The sequence below is a fragment of the Falco rusticolus genome, chromosome Z (assembly GCF_015220075.1).
Source record: "Falco rusticolus isolate bFalRus1 chromosome Z, bFalRus1.pri, whole genome shotgun sequence".
In the NCBI taxonomy this organism is placed as follows: domain Eukaryota; kingdom Metazoa; phylum Chordata; class Aves; order Falconiformes; family Falconidae; genus Falco; species Falco rusticolus.
This window is the reverse complement of record NC_051210.1, coordinates 51086873-51104118: the sequence shown is the minus strand read 5'-3', so window position 1 is coordinate 51104118 and position 17246 is coordinate 51086873. Positions and strand designations below refer to the sequence as shown.

The 17246-nt window shown below is 36.9% G+C and overlaps 2 long non-coding RNA genes across 2 annotated transcripts; both read left to right on the top strand.

The window, feature by feature from the left end:
- The first annotated feature begins 4272 nt into the window (after positions 1-4272).
- LOC119141829 lies at positions 4273-10958 on the top strand. The gene is made up of 3 exons (XR_005102049.1): positions 4273-4380; positions 5782-6010; positions 8920-10958. It is a non-coding gene; the product is annotated as an uncharacterized LOC119141829 (long non-coding RNA).
- Positions 10959-13433: 2475 nt separating this feature from the next.
- On the top strand, positions 13434-16770 carry LOC119141854. Its single transcript, XR_005102062.1, has 3 exons — positions 13434-13511; positions 15918-16030; positions 16566-16770. It is a non-coding gene; the product is annotated as an uncharacterized LOC119141854 (long non-coding RNA).
- The last annotated feature ends 476 nt before the right edge of the window (positions 16771-17246 follow it).

Sequence of the window (17246 nt, the reverse complement as noted above, 5' to 3'; positions counted from 1 at the left end):
AACACTCAGGGAAGGAATCCTGGCAGAGAGAGAACTGGCCACTACGCAACCCATCTTCCTATCTCAGAACTGCACTGCAGGCCTTGCCAGCTGCTGATTTGTGTTAACCAGTTCAGTAAAAAGAGTTTTATTAATGAAAAAGTAGTGGTGATGGCACAAAGTTTATAGGTTTGGTAATTTCTTAATTCAGCAATAGTCTATATTTTTGTGTTTCAGCAGTTTGTATACAAAATAGGGCTTTATTGTGCCAAAGCATCACAGTAGCAGGTAAGGAAGACAAGGCTTTGCCATGAAGAAATTATTTTTAAAAATGAAGAATTATCTGTGTTTTTGATATGGAACAATATGGTACAAAGGTTTGTCACTTTTCCCTGATAACGAGGGGAGCTCAAAGTACAGTTTGGAATAAAGTCCAGAGTACCTGAAACCACATAACTTTACCAAGGACTACCTTTTCCTATTGACAAAATACTGTTCTCTGCTGTAGGTATCTTATTCTCTAACGTGGCTTGTGACTTTCATCCTCTAAGAGAAAAACATGATGTACTGTATAAACTTTCATGTTTTCCAAGTATTTTATCCTTTATGTATAGAATGGTGGGGTTTTTTTCAGATTAACAAGTCATAGTCATTTCTTAGCCTCATTTTGGAAATTAAGCAGGTTTCTGTTCTGTGTACAGGCTCATTGTCCTTCTGGTGTTTAAAATTATTTTAAATGGATGACTTCTGTATTTTTTTGGAGCTTTTTGTTTTCATAATGCTGAAGCATGGACATTGATTTCTCTCTTTTGTTGCTCTAATTGAGGTTAAATAAGAATAAATAGTACCATCTTCCCTTTCAGCTTCAATTCCTTTCAGCTGAGAGGCTGATCATTGACAGTGATAGGGAACTTTCTTTCAAACTCCTAGAATAATGCTGTTAGGTTATTTTAGCCTGTTTGAAAAACAGCCGACATGAATAACATTTTGCAAATCTTGCAAATCAATCAGCACTTGTTCTTTAATTTAATTTTAGAAGTGCTTCCCAGGAGTACGATTTGCTACAGTAATAAGCTCACTCATTAAGATTCAAATATGACAAAATCAAGTCCAGAAAACAATTGGCAATCTTGACACACAGGGCAAAGTGGAAAAGGTTGCTTTATGCTCCTGCATAATCTTCTTAAAAGAACAAGGCAAAGGACTATTTTAATTGTTTTACCTACTAGCCCCTAGCTATCCTGGCAGTTCAGTGCGGTGGGGGAACATACCTTTTCATGGGAAAGCTCTGAGAGACTTTTCAAACATTACAAAGCTGATTCTTAGCCAGTCTCCGGCAAACCAGTTTGCTACTACCGTTCTGCAAGCGTAGGCGTCCATTTCAGAAAGATACTTAAGTATGTGGTTAACTTCAAGTAAGTGAGTAATCTCATTGAGTTCAATGGGACTATTCATGTCCTTAAATGCCTGGCTGGATCTGGAACTAAATTGTCCTGGTTATCCTTTCAGCCTGCACAGAGCTGACTGTGCAGACACTGAATCTTTCCAAATGAAGCTTTGCCAAATGGTCTTCACTTGGTATCCCAGCTCATTGTTTTCACTGCCTCTGAAATGCCTCTGTAATCACCGTATGACTGGAAGATAGTTCAACTTTCATGTGCTTCCTTCTTAGTCTTTACAGAGATCATCATCTAGCAATATTCTCTGGTAAATAACAATTCTCTGATAAAATTGTGACCATACCAGGGTGTAGTCAAAAATAAGTCAGAATATGAGTTTGTTTTCTTTTTTAAAAGCCAATACTTGTTTTAAGGGGCGTACTAATCTAGGCCAATTTTTCAGCGAGTCTTTCTAAAAAAATGGAAAATTTGCATCAGGTCAGGAGTAGGGAAAATAGTAATCCCTCAGCCACAGATAAATCAGTACTACTTTATGTCTTGGCACCTCTTTAAGCTGTTTAAAATTTATAATTTCTTTGTCAACTTGCCAGACATCTTCTAATTAGCCAATGAAAAAATGAACTATCAATGGCTTTTTTTTTTTTTTTTTTTTTTAAGGATAAGGGAAGCTCTTTCATCATATTGAGTAAAGACTGCTCTTCTCAGTTCTTTCAGTGAAGAGCAGTGCTACACATTGCTGGTATGTACTCATGTGAATTCTGTGCTAACACACGCTGTTGTGCCTGAAGACATTACATGTGTTCTTAAAATCCAGAAAAGTGAGAGCAGGAGAAGGAAGGATAAATCTATTTGTATTCTCAAATAGAATACAATTTCTATTCTCATACTGCTCTGTATGGATGCTGTTGCTAAGTTTCTACCATACTTCTACTGATGTCCTCATTGCATTAGTTGTCAGCTGGTAGTGACTTAGATCAGGCTTTTGACAAAAGCCTTTTTGTTTGGTTGGTTTTTTTGTTTGTTTGTTTGTTTGTTTTAATTCTGCTTTTACTGCTGTTGTCTATCTACAAGAAACAAGCAAAAAAACCCTATTCTTTTTTTTGTTTTTTGTTGTCTCCTAAGGAGCCAAAGGAGAAAGACCTAAAGAGCCTATGAAGTCATGAAACTATCACAGACAAGGGAGAGAAATGCAGCAGAATGTATACTAGTTAGGGTTACGCAGCAGAAGCAGTATCACTGTGGAGGACTGTATGTGTCTTGTGATCGAGAAGTTCAGAGCTGTTACTGGACTTTTCATACAGTGCCTCTGGAGCTGGGTATAGATTAACAAAAGGAGTTTCCTTTTTCCTCTTTAAAATGAGAAGGAAAAGTTAAATGTGTCCCAGCTATCTTGATGTTTTGTCACAGACCCCATAAACACAAGACAGGTAAACTTGCTAGTTCTAGGGATGAGGAAGCAGAAATGTATAGAAATAGCTGGCATTTAAAACTAAAATATGAGAGTAAGATCTTAGTGTGAACTACATCCTTCAAAGATGCTTGAGGACTAACCCTCTTTCTGTCAACAACTACACATTTGCTCAGATTTATTTATCCAAATGTCCCAAGGACTTTTATAGAATGACTTCTGTGTGACAGTAAACAGCACACAATACACCAAACCTTGGGCCCCCACAGTGCGGCCAGTGTAACTTATTGTTTCCATCTGTTATGCTGTCTTTCTCTTGCATATGTGTGTTGTAACTGCTAAAAATCATATACCTTGTAGAGGAAATCAAACCTTAATCTGAGAGCATGAGCACCTACGTAGTGTAAATTCAGAAGGTGCTGGTAGCCTTGTAGCTGCCAGTCTTCTTACAAAAGAGAAAGGAGACCCAAACCTTAATTTTAGAGATCAAATCTATTTCTATTATGCATTAGTTGTTTTATTTTAATTGGAAAACTATTTTGCAAGGAAAGTTCCAGTAATTATAGCCTCATCTCTTTAATATAACTCACATTTTAATTAAAAAGGTGATTCAGTCTTACCAGAATCTGCATCTATTTTGTTTTCAGTGGAAATACAAGATTGTTTAGGGAATGCTTATTTGATTCACTGTGAAGCTCAAGGACATTCAGACAAATGGTCAGCTGGATCACATTTAATGGCTTATACCAAATAGAGTGCAACAACCAAGAAACCTCTGGAATTAAATAAGTATTGACCAATGTGGAAGGAATCAATAGCTGTTGAAAAAAGAATAATTACAGTACACTGCTTCCCCAGGACATAAGCTTATAAGTACATGCAAGTGTTCGAGCTTTTGAAGCTTTTTTCTGTTTAGGCACCAGAGCCTAGGAAAAAAAATTGGAATTGTTACCTGATCTGATCTGATGATTGTTTTCTCTGAGAGGGAGAAGCAGTATAGAGACTGTTGTTCTCATCAAAATATGATAATATATTTGTGGCAAAAAGTATGGGTGGCACAAATTCTTTCAGAATTGTCTAAATGTTTACAAAGGGTTGATCCAGTTTGACAAGAGCTGAAATGTATGTGATGGTATTAGGACAAAAATATCAATTTATACTCACTTCACTCTGAAAAGCTATGTAGTAAATTGTCTCTGGGAGATTCCATGCTGATTACATGGAAAAGGCTTCTAGATCATTGTGAAAGAACACAGAAGTATTTTGGGCCAGCATGTCATAGATGTGTAGGACTAAATCATAAACATTATCAGCATAGATAGACAAAACACAATTTGCTTAGCCAAAAAAGAACTATCTTTTAGCAAAAACTAGAGCTATCATACCGTCTTCCAAAAAATTCTGTCATAGCAGTGTCCTTGACATTTTTGTACTGCTTTTTGGAAATATTTCTCTGTGTGACATTCATATTTATGTTTTCCTTACAGAAAGTATGTAGCCCAGTGCTTTCAAAAGAGCATAGAGCTACAGTCAATTATTTTTCAGTGTGGATCTCTTATATGGTTGATTGACTTCCTCTGTCGACAGAAATAGGTGAATATTGATGTTCCTGCCAATATTATGAGATACAGTTTAACTACTTCTATTGAATTCAGTGGGAATTTACCTTTGACTTGAATAGTTGTTCTATAATAAAGGTTAACAGCTTAAAACTGGATTGTCTAAAACTCAGCAAATAAATCCACATTTACTTATGCAAGGAAGTGGTCCAGCTTCCCAAAGCACTAAGCAGCAATGTGAAACTACATGCTCATCACAGTTACACTTTCTACTTAGCAGAAAGTATTGCCAGCATCTTAGGAGAAAGGTAGTAACAACTTAAATTCTCTGTGTCTGGGTATGTGTAGCAAGTGAACAAATAGGGTATGCATAGTGAAGTCCTTGAATTCTGTAAAGCAGGCCAGAATTTTTCCCAGTTAGATTGAAAACTTTGGCTCAATTGTGTTCATTAGAAGTCCTACTGATATGAATGGCTACGTATTTAACTCTGGCTAGTTGCATGACTCATACCCAGATTGAAGGTCTTTTCACTAAGAAAGATTAATTTTACCAGCTCTAAGTCCCCAGTGTGGAAGCCAAATTCAGAATGCCCATTAACTTCATATTAATCGGTTAACCATGTACATGACTGAACAGCTCCATTAATGATTTCACTCCATCAAATTCAAAATTGACTTGGACTTTATAAATCAGTTAAGCTGTGGATATGTGTTGGATAAACAGGTCTGCACAGGATGTATAGCCTAAACGAGTTCTATGGTAGAGACCTATTTTTGTTTCCTGACTTGTTTTATAGTTGTCTTTGCTGAGAAATGCCAAAAATTCCCATTAAAGCAATTTATAATCCATCCCTAATTCAGTTAATGATTTAGTTCGAACTGAAAGGAAAATTATGTGGGAGATCTCAAGGAAGTTCATTTTTACTTTCTGTGAATGCACTGTTTCAAGTTTCCAAGCCAGCCTTAGAAAGGGGACCAAAACCCCATCTTCAGAATAAATTAGAAGGAAATTCTTCCAACAGAGTTTTTCTTCTTGAAGCCCATTATGCAGCCTGACATTCAGATGTGAAAATCCTGTTTCAGATCCATTCTACCCCTGATTTCAAGTCCTTTGCCTTTAGATACTTCCCTGTTGAGTGACATGGTTTATAGGTTAAACCAATCCCATGGGAACTGACACAACTGTTTTGGTCATGCTGTCAATAAGTATGTATGTATTTTGTACAAAATGGAACCACATATTCAATAGAAATTGAAGGACTCATAGAGAATACCTCCTCACCTGGTTCTAAGGGCATTCTTCCATGAAATCGCTAACATTTGTCCTAGTGTCTTCTCTTAAACCAAGCTGAAAAGGACGTAAAATAATATTTCAAGCTGGATAAAATGTTTAATTTGACCTAAAGCTTTTTTTTTTTTTTTTTTTCTTTTTCAGTTTGACCTTTATAAACACATTCATTTTTGAGGGGGATTTGAAGTAACATGAAAGAGGTCGTCTGGAAGACAACACAGAAGGTTTTTTCAAGCATATGGACATTATGAAAGTAAATGTAGAGCCAGATCTTCTGTGCATCCTATTAATCTTCTTCTTTGATGATAAGAGTCCTGAAGTGTTTGAAGAATGTAATCATATCCTCTCCTAGTAACTGTTTAGCCAAACCAAGGTATTTATTTCATTTAAGCTTTCATAAATTAAACCCTACAACTACATGTTTATTTCTGTTGCTTTCTCTGAACTCACTCCAGCTTACTGAAATTTTTTGGCACATAGGTGCTTGTAACCATAAGCGGTATCTGTGGTGTGGTCTCCTTTATACTATGCAGACTGCATCTATCTTCTCCCTGCTCCACAGTATTATGCCTGTACACGTACAGCCTAAATTTACACTGGCATTTTTTGTTGCTGTGCTCCTTTGCAAGCTCCCTTATAATTTGCTATCCGGTGTCACCCTGAAGGATTTTGGCTGAATCCCTCTGCTGCTAAATATCTGTGTTTCAGGTTAATTTTCCCCTTGATGCAATAGCCTGCATATTTTCCAGATTGGACTTCATTTTCTCATTTCCTGCCCAAGTTTCTAAGCTTTCTCATTTCTCCTCTGGTTTTAGTATTCTTTTACCACAGCAAACCTTATAATATGTAGATCTCATTTACATTCCATTTCATATGGGTTTTAGTTCATTAATGAGTAAGTTAAATGAGACAAAATTTAAGGTGGATCTCTTTTGTGTCCACCACCCTCTCTGTTACCGGCTATTTTGTCACATAAAGCATAATTTTTTTATTGACATTTTTACTATAACCCCTAGCAAAGTCTGAATGTGTGCTTTCAGGTGTCTTTTTCTTGCCCAACGCCTTTTCTGTGGCAGATGGAAAAACAAGAATTCAGTTGTAAGCTGACTTTGGTACTTACAGGTGTAACTGTGTCAATGCACTCTACCCTAAGAATTTATATGTACGTATTATTTTTGCATACGAGAACCTCATAATTTCAAATTTAATTAACTTGTCGTTCTTACTGTCCTAATGGGAATGCAGGACTAGGGCACAAAAGACTGAAGCTATGACTAACAGGAAATCTAGGTTTGCCATGCCTGGACCCTAACCACTACATCATATTAATGAACAGGAAATCCTTGTCCTAAGTAACTCTCATAGGAATTTAAATCATTGTAGAGAGTGGATGATATGATTTCATTAAAACAAAATAATGAAACAGTTGAAAAAGATATCCTGGAAAATGCAAGAATGAAGAAGCTTCAATTACTATTATAGAGGTTTCCCCCCAGTGGGGTAAGAACTATGTATTCATATGTAGAAGGAGCAGTAACGTTACAAAAAGGTTTAATTTGACCGTAGGAACGTTAATTCCAAGGCTTGCTTCAAAGTACTTACGCTGTAATCACTGTGTTGTCGAAAAAAAGAGGCTGGGGCAATACAAAGTCACCACTGAGCTATTCTGAGCAAGCATCAAAAGGAGTTTAATAACAGTACTTGCAAAGACTTTGTAGATTAATAATAACTGTAGAAAAACTTGTTATTTCTTAAGGAATGAGAAATGGTTGATATGGCTTTACTTGGAATGTGGGAAGGCGTCAGTTTTATTAAGTAGAAGTCTGGATTTCACTTTCTTGTTAATGGAGAACCATTGATGAGGTGGGTGTCTATGATCTGAAGGGGAAATAATATTTTATTTGACACTCTTATTACAAATAGAATAGAGAAATGTGCCCCAAATGTTTTAGAGGCTTACTTAATCAGAAAAAAAACATACCAAAAGGTTTTCATCAGGAAATAAAAAGAAAATGTAACTTTAAAGTTACATTTTTGAAATGTAGATTTATTGGATAAGGGGGGTTGATTTCTTTTTTGGGGTTTGTTTTTTTTCTTTTAGGGAAAAATAATAATAATAAAAAATTAAAGTCTTGGAAACTTAAAGTGGTACCTCTAAAAACTGTGGCTCTGAAACCTTTTCTTAACTGCTACCATGGAATTTTACCTTGGAATACCAAGGTGCCATGGATATTTCCAGAAACTTATAACATGTCAAAAACAACTTCAGGAAAGTGAAGACTCCTTTCCTTGAAAGACCTAACTCATAGGCAGTGAGGTATTAGTGTGTTATTAATACATGCACACTACACACATATTGTTGAAGGTATTCCACACCTTCGTGTTTAGTGAAAAAGTCTGAGTTCTCCTATATGAGGCAGCTAATTGCTGTATACTATTTTACCCTATCATCTCACATGTCCTCTTTTTTCAAGAAATACTCTAGGAATTCCATTCCCAAAAGAGTCTTGAAGCAGAGTTTTTCAAAATCCACTAATCCTGCAAAACCTTATGGAGAGAGAAATGTCACAACAGGTCCCTGGAATCTTGCTTGGCTCCTTTGCTGAACTCACTGGGTTCAGACTGCCACTGTGGCACACAGCTGGGAACAAGGTGACTCTGTAGTCTGCTCCAGAAAACAGGGAAATTAATTCTTCCTGTTTGCTCAGCAAGAATTCACAAAATGAAAAGATGGGGGTATTTTTAGGTTCAAAAGTTTTACATTCAAAATATTAGTGTTTTCGGACAGAACTCTTCAAGAGAAAATGTTTGACTAGACCTAATTATAAGTAACGTTAAAACATACTTCAGTGCATTTGATTCTTAAATGAGGCAGAGTAGGAGAAGTTCAATCACCATACAGAAAGCCTTAAGAGATGTAGACATTGGTTCAGGCATTCTCCAGTGAAAGATTCATACCTATTTTTCTCTAAACCCAAGCTATATCACTCAATGTGATTTTACTGAGCCTGAGCTCTTCACTGTTCTTGAGATATGGTTTGCATGCTGTACTGCATGTCATACATTTTGAAGTGTTTACTATAGAATCTAAACATAATGATTCTTTTGTAAAAATGTGTTAGATGCTTTTTTTCAAACATCCCAGAGCAATGGGCTTTTTTCCCATGGAATTATATCTGAGTGATTTACAGTCCTCCTGAGAGTTCCTAAGGAAGGTCCTGAAGCTTGAATGCTCGTGTAACCAGCTCTGTGTTTAACATTTTTTTTTTTTTTTTTTTTCAGATCTTGGACAAGTAGTTCCATCTCCAGAACTTCAATGTGTAAACCACTCTGATGTAAAACTCAAGAAGCACTTTTTCTACATTTCCACACATATTTCCTCATTGCTTTTCCCTTCTTGGCCTCAGAAAAACACCTGTGCTTGTTTCAGTGTTGTTCTAGGAGTGCAGTGAGGATGCAAGCTACTAGCGCGTTTGGTGAGAAGCTTTTGTCTAATAGCAGAGGAAGGAAGATATTACCAGTCCCATGAAGCACCACAGTGCAAGCACAACTGCTGTCATATTCTGTCACCCACCCTTCCCACCCATGAGGCAAGATGGGGTTTGTTTTGTTCAGCTTTCATTTTCAGAGGAAAGGGAAATGCAAACTGTTTTCTGTGGTGTTTCAGCTATGGTAGTGTGGCGTGTAACATCTCAGGCCCAGTGCCTTGTGCTCTCAACCTCTGTGTCTCCCTTAGCATGCAGAGAGAAAAGGTGAAGGTGAAGGAACGGTTACACCACATATGTTTACTTGCACGCAGTGTTTTGGGTTTCCCATTTGTCTGAATAGCAGTGTGAGGCCTGTCTGGACAGTTTTCATTTCCACCTGAAGGGAGCAACCCCTGTGTACTCAGTAAAGCTCTGATATGAATGATATCACATCTTCCTTCCATGACTCACGTGAATCTGGAGTTGCAGAAATCCTTATAGCCTGCTTGAGAGGAAAGTGCTGTAGACTGAAAATGCTGGGGTCCTTTATAGACTTCAGACCTTATTTTTTGATACTTAAAACAGTGCTGCAGGGTAGGGTGACATCTTCACTGTACAGAGAGTCAGAGCAAGAACATTTCTGGCTCAATTCACATATTCTGATTTCAAGAACATACCATACAGTCAGTATAGTCTCTATTGAATGGAAAAACTCAGTCAAAAAGATAAATGGGAAGTGTTTATCCAAGGATAACATGCTTTCTTAAAAGATCCACCTTTTTTTAAAAAAGTTGTTCTTTGATTTAAGAAGCTCAAGAAACAAGTCTCAAATATGCTGTGAGAGCAAAGCAGTAGGAGAATATTAGGAGGAGAAAAATGCGCTTCCCTTTATAGCATTAATGAGTCTATTACTGTTCCTGACAGACCTATTTAAAAGTAATATACAAAATTGGAAAAGGCCTAATGAGATGGTCTGAATTCTGAAAACTGGACTGTATAGGGTAAGCTTTAAGACCCTTCTACTGTGGAAGATTTAAGGTATCAATCTGTCAAATAATCCAACAGGAGGCTAGGATTTGGTTTTGAATCTTGTTTTTTAAGTATCTATGTAGGAGACATATATGGATTTTAGCAGAAAAACACATAAAGAGATCAAGAGAAGGAAGCTGGTGGAGATGAAAGCTAAAACCAAAATGCTGTATCAACAGTGGAGTGGTTTCCTTGCCGCCGAAAACTATTAAACCAATGCAAGCTGCTTTTTCTAAAGATATGCTATAATTCAAACAAAGTGATGGTTTTAGTGCAAAACTACCAGTGTTATGCAGTTGCTCAGAACTTGATTTCTCCTGTGTGGACTGGGAAGGTTTCAGATTGTAGCTCAGAGCTCAGCCTGTTCCACTGCCTGTGTCTGAGATTTCTTTACTTTTTGTGTGAGGTAACTCAGGAGACAGAATGACACAGGCAACAAGTCCTAAACACTTTTGCCATGCAGAGTGCTGTTTCTGATGTTCACAAGCTAATACTGAAGGTTTGAGATAGACACTGGGAGCTTTGCTTCTTGTGTGTTACCTAATAGGCATATCATCATTTCAGAAGATGAGACTGGTCAAGCTATATGAAATTATTACACATACTAAGACTTCCCATGGGCTCTACTTTCTTGAACTGGAGACAACCTTAAGTTGTCTCTCAAGTCATTCAAGCTTGTATTCCTCAAAGTGGAGATAATAGAGGTGAAATTGTAGAAAAGCTGCTCTGCACTTTTTAAAATGTGATTTCTTTAGTAACAGCAATGCTCTATCCCAAGACTTGTGTCCTTCCCAAACTGCTATTCTTTTCCCCAGAAATAGCTAGCTTCTTGTTATGTCTTAACCTTTTGAACAGTCTTAGGCTGACTAAGGAAGACTAAAATGCTACTCTGCAATAGATGTCTTCAGCTACTGCTTCATGGACATTTTGTACAAATACAGCTCATTTAGAGAAGTCGTCTCGATAAATCCATTTTACATAGAATTTTTTATATCTGTTTCCAGGTGGTCTTTCCAAATTACTCAATTATAAGATAAATAAAAATGTTCTGAAAGACAATATTCCATAGCCAAGGCATATTAAAAATTTCATTATATCTCTTTCTTTATAAATTACTTATTATCTAATTGCGTTCCTGGTCCTTTTTTTTTGTGTCTTTATATTACATGATTCTCTTTTTGTAATGGTTTGGACTAGAAGACAATAAAGTGTTCCAAACAGGTGAGAATTATTGAACTGCTGTTAAAATGTGTTGCTTTTAAGTCCATAGATAATTTAATTATATGGTAGAAAATTAAGGCATTAATAACATATATAGTGAATTAATACTGTATTTCTATTTGACTGTGACTTCAGGTGTGCTTGGTGTTGGCTTAGTATTCCAAATCAGTGCTAAGGATGTTAAAAAATAATAAACTATAATACCTAATTCCCTATTAATTTGTTCCTTATTAATGAATGGTTCTTTGTAAATTGCTTTGACACATGCAGTTGAAGGCACAACTATTCAAGTCAGTAGAACAGATCTTTACCTACAAACAAGAAGAACATAGAGAGCAGAAAGGAAGGACTAGCAGATAACAATGGTCTCATGAAGCTGCTATCGCAACTGTATATCAGAGAGTATTAGGAAGACCTTTCCTCAAATTATTAAAGTATAATTATGAAAACCTGGCATCTTAGTGACTGGTGAAGGAGCTAAACAAATCAGGTGCATTGCATTCCAAGGTCATAGCCGGGGGTTTGAGTGTTATGAAAGTCAAGATTTTAAGCAAGGTTGCTTTAGACCAAGGAACAGACATAAAGGTTTTAATTCTTGTTTCAAGGTTCATCTTTTCCTCTGTTTCTCTTAATTCGATGACACATTTACTTTGTCTTTCTCTCCACATCTGTCTACAATGTTTTCTTCAAAAATAGCTCTAGAAGAGAAGGAAGGAAGTGGTCATACTCTCATGAACAGTTTCTTCCCTGTTCTACATTCTATTGCAGGGGTCCTCAAACTACGGCCTGCAGGCCCGATACAGCCCCCCAGGGTCCTCAATCCGGCCCCCAGTATTTACAGAACACACACACACCAGGGGTTGGGGGGGGGGGGAAACCAAGCAGGCACAGATGGCTGCCTGCCACTGCATCCGTGCGCCGGGCCCCTGGTTAAAAAGTTTGAGGGCGCCTGTTCTATTGGCAGCAACAGGTATAGTTTTTAGATGGTCTTTACAAATATGCATGGTGGTTCCATTTTATGCTAGCTCAAAACTAAGAACAAAGCCTCATCTTAATACATGATCCTGTTATCATTTAATTGTATTAATTTAGGTCTTTTGACATTGAAATTATCTGTGTATGTTAACTCTGTCACCATAAGAATCCCTGGGGGTAAAGTACTGTAGACATCTAGATGAGGTCAACACTACACTCAGACCAGTGTTCAGTTTATGTTATTTTTCTCACAGTACATACCTAGGTGACATAAGGATTTTAAAGTCAACCTTAGACTAAGCTACATATCTTATCTTTCCCCATCCCAAAATAAGGAAAAAGAAAGGACATCCTGCAAGTATCCTGAATGCTGTGCACTTTGCAGTAAAGACAGAGCCATACATTAATTTTAGAAGACAAGCTCTTAATTTTCTGACAAAATGGAAGACTTCCCTGATGGAACTTTAAGAAAATTATAGATAAATTTATTCTGAATCTTTCCTAGAAACAATATTTAGTTTTTTCAAACTGTACACAATGTGACCCAGTGGCCTGAATATAACAAACTCCATCCCCTAATTGGTCCACTTAACTTCAGTGAGAGTATCTAGTCACTTGTAAACAAGACAGGGATATTTTAGAATATTGTGGTTTTCATTAGCAGAGAATAGTCATATAAATCTTAGCTGTTGGCATGCAATTGGGGAAATTAAAATATTTAATATATGGTATCTAACCTTATTACCTGCTCCTTGCTTTACTTTTTTTCTTGTACCCTGTTGTTCTATCATCCCTACTGTATATCTGAGCCACTAAGGCTTTTTAACGTAGCTATCATGATGGTGTGAATTGGCATAACTCTGGTTAAAAGGACTGCTTTTGATCCATGTTAGAGTCTGATGACATCTAAACATATTTCAGTTTACAGCATCTATGTACTAAAGGCAATTTAGACTTGATAGTTGTTTTACATAATGTTTTTTGGTTTTATGTATAAGAAGCAGAATATATCTGAAATAAATTTTATCTAAAAATTCATGGAACACTACCAGAATGGTTACTGTGTGTTCACCTGCCTCCATGCAAACTACAGCGGCTCTGAACAGAAACAGGTCTGTTTGTACCCCGAGGAAGAATGCTTAGGAATGTTTAATGGAAGGAATACCAAAGACAGAACACTAGGTGAGTGTCCTTCCCTCTCTCCTCTTTTTATTCCTTCCTCCTTCCTCTACTGGCTCTCACCTCCTCCCACTCCCTTGTGTCAGTTTGCTGTAGCTATTTAAATCAAGATGAGAGAGAAACTACAAACCTTCATGCTTCAAAGTTACTTCATTACAGGTTGAAACACAATCTTGGATGCCCACCTGTGTGTTAATCTTCACTTCCGAAACTTACGCACAGTAACCTAAAGAGCCCGGATTTGTTCTCCATGAGTAGCTGACAGTAACTATTTTCTCTCTTCTGGTTTATATAGCTGTTTGTGTTTATAATTCTGAGGGATTAGCCTAAGCCTAGGGTAGCAAGTACTTTTAATTAAAAATAGATGGAGTAGGTCAATGAACTGTAACACAAAATCCTTGTGAACTAAGAGCAATACTGAACCTAAATAATATTCTTTCCTATAGAACTTTCAAACAGGAATGGGTTTGCTCTTATCACCGACCCTTGGTTTTAGAGCACACAGAATGCATCTTTATTATATTTTACATTTCACAATTTATTCCTAAAACTCAAAAAACTCAGGAAGGCTGAATATTTGAATCCCCATGTGTCACCTATCTACCATCTGTAAAATTCTGTTTATTTGTCCAGCCCTGTGAAATGGCAAATAATATATAGGTATCTAATGCAGCACAAGGATAGGTCTATTGTATAAGCACAACAACTAAAGCATAATATCTTGCTACTTACTCAAAGATTTTTACAATGTTAGAAATTCTAGTCGTGGCAGATCCTCAAGTCAAAATCTTGAAATACAGAAAATTACAAGATTAGTAAGATTTTCTAGCTGACAGCCACAGGTCTCTTCTGCTTCCTACGCATATCTGTACAGAACACATTTCATAAGACAATCATGTAATAACATGATGAAAGACTTTAAAGGTGAGTAAGAGTCATTCAGCCATCTCAAGGCAAGACAGAGTTGCTTTCCTGTTCACCAAGCTTTTACACAACCCTTTTTCTTATCAGTTTTTGCTGCCTGCAGTTTCTCAGATCATGAGCCCTGGGTCACTAGACTCAGAAAATAAATAAGTAACATGTAGAAATATGGTAGTATAAAGATATGGCTTCACAATTCTCCTCTATGGAATTAGTATGAATACCTTGACCTGTAGCAATGTATCTGAGTCAAACGATCTCTTTTTTAGAAAGAAATCACAGACTACATTTTGGCTGTGATAAAATGCCCTGGTTTAGGACAGGGATCCTTCTTGTAAATGTAATTTCAGTTTCCAGGAAATATTGCTGGGCTGGTTTTTCCTGCAAAAGATGTCTATTTTCTAATTTATGTGAATTCAGACTTGTAAGCAGCAAGTTTTATTCCTATCTGATTTTCACTTTTGTAACCAGTGAAGTTTGGTATTTGTCAAATGTCACTTCCATTTTTTATTCCATCCAAAATGGCAATAGTATGCATGAGGATGATTTTGCTGTTTTTCCTAATGACAGTCTCTGCTTTTAGCACAGGAGACCCTGTTACCAGTCAGCTGCATTTTCTACAGGATGTCAAGTAATAAGTCACTGCAGCTCTGAGGCAGCAGAACTTGGGACAGTGCTTTCCAGGTTTTCTCTTACCTGGACAGTCACTACTGATTAATGAGTATCAGATTAAGTAAATTTTTGAAATTGTTGATCAACAGCTTATTCATTTAGAAGTGTGGCACACCTTGAACCTGCCTGTAAACAGCCCTCACCTGCTGGTTTAGATATTATAACATTTACTCGAACTAGAATTGGGAAGGAAGAATGTAATCATGATTCTGAAAGGAATAGGTAGGAGGAGAGCTAGAAGAAAACAAACTGACCAAAGCATCTGCAAATTGATGACTGCCCTAACTACTAATGCTATAAAACACTAGGTATGTTTCAAAGTTTTACTGCTTTCTAGTCCTGCCAAGAATCATTATGACCTTACATGAGTACTGTGTTTTGTCTCTTTTAATAAATACAGTACTTGTGGAATGCAGACTACCCTTTATCTGTAAACTCCAGCAGAACATCTAGCTTTAAAATACTCCAGAATTCCATTTGTTTCCTTAGTAACCTGTGAACTTCCAGGTGCTCTTGCTGTTGCCACTGCTAATGTCCTGTATCAGCCCACCAGAGAAGCCTCTAGACAATAACAACTGAAATATTCCCTTCAAAATCAAATAATATATAATCACGAAAAAAATCATATAAGGTCCTATCAAAACACTAATTCTTTCAGAACTCATTATCATACATATAAGGGTAGATCTGTATGTAAAATTGACAAGGTTTTAGTTTCCATATTATGGTTCAAACTGAATCTTTAACTTCCAGGAAAATTGTTTAGTATTAATATTAAAGTTTTTCAACCTTTTCTGTTTCTCTGGATTTCTTCAGGGCTGGCCACGCTGATTTCAAGAGCAAAGTGGCATTTCAAATGGGAAAGATTACAGGATTCTCGTACTGGGAGGCTCTCTTGGAAGATGCTGGTGTCATTACACAGAATCCAGGTGGATTACTGCTGGCTCATTAGTACATCAAAACATGATTGGTATCTTTAACAATATGAAAGAAAGGAAGGTAGTTTTTAGACAAGTAGATTTATTTACCTGTTTAAAATGAATTTAGGTATTGGAAGATTGCTACAGGCCCCCAGACAGAGTTAGAGAAGCAACTTGGTATGTATTTCTAAGAGATTTCAGTGAAATTGAGGACCACATTAAGATCAACTTAATCCTGAATACCTTCATGAAGCTTGGTCTGCACACTTGAAAAAAAGCCATTGTCCACTTAGATACTACTTTGAGCCCCACAGGCACAAGCCATTCCACAAAACATTCAGTAATGCAAATAATACTGGAAAAGGACTGAGCAAGTGTTAGGAAGGTAAAACTTCACCAAACGTGTCTTTAAGGACTCCTTCAAAGCACTGTTGTGTTTATCTGTTTGGAGGTGCACCAGCCTCATGGCTTGACAATGTAACAGGAAAAAAACTTGTGTCATTAGGATAAATGTGTTGCTTCTTTCCTCATACTCTCCTTTTAGATACCTAATGCAGTTCACTGCAGGAAACTGGAAGTCTGAAAAGCACACAGCCTTGATACTCTTTTCCATTGAGTCACATGGACTGAAACTTCTCCCTGTATAAACACTGAAATACCAGAAATACCACTGCTGAAGAAGCTTATCCATCCTGAGTTTTACAGTGTCTGTCTGACTGGTTTGTCAAAGAGATTTGCAGATAGAAGGAAAACAGAACTATTTTGATGCCAGGTTTCTCAAAACAGCTGTCAAAGCAGTAGAGAGGTATGTGAAATAAATCAGACCATGAAAGGTTCCTAACTTTTCACTTTTCACTTTTTCCCCTTTTCTTTTCCAGTGCTTTGGCACATCTATGTCTCCTGAGCAGATTACGTTTCAGATTCCTCAGTTTACATGAAAGGAAAATCTGAAATTTTCCACACAGAAAGGAGTTTTTGCAGTCTGCAAATGATGTGTATGTGACATAGTTGGTTTCTCCATCATTGTGACTTTGAAAGAAGCCTGAAATTTATGATCTTTTTTATAATCTAGCATTTGCCAGAGGTCTCCAGTTTCTTTCCCTAATTATTGAAAATCTGGAACAGAAAGGCAGACTTTCAAGATAGCTCAGAAGCTAAACTAAATCTGTAGAAGGGAATGTCTCCATTTTCTGAGAAAGGGGAGAGCATTAGAAGGAAATAAAGG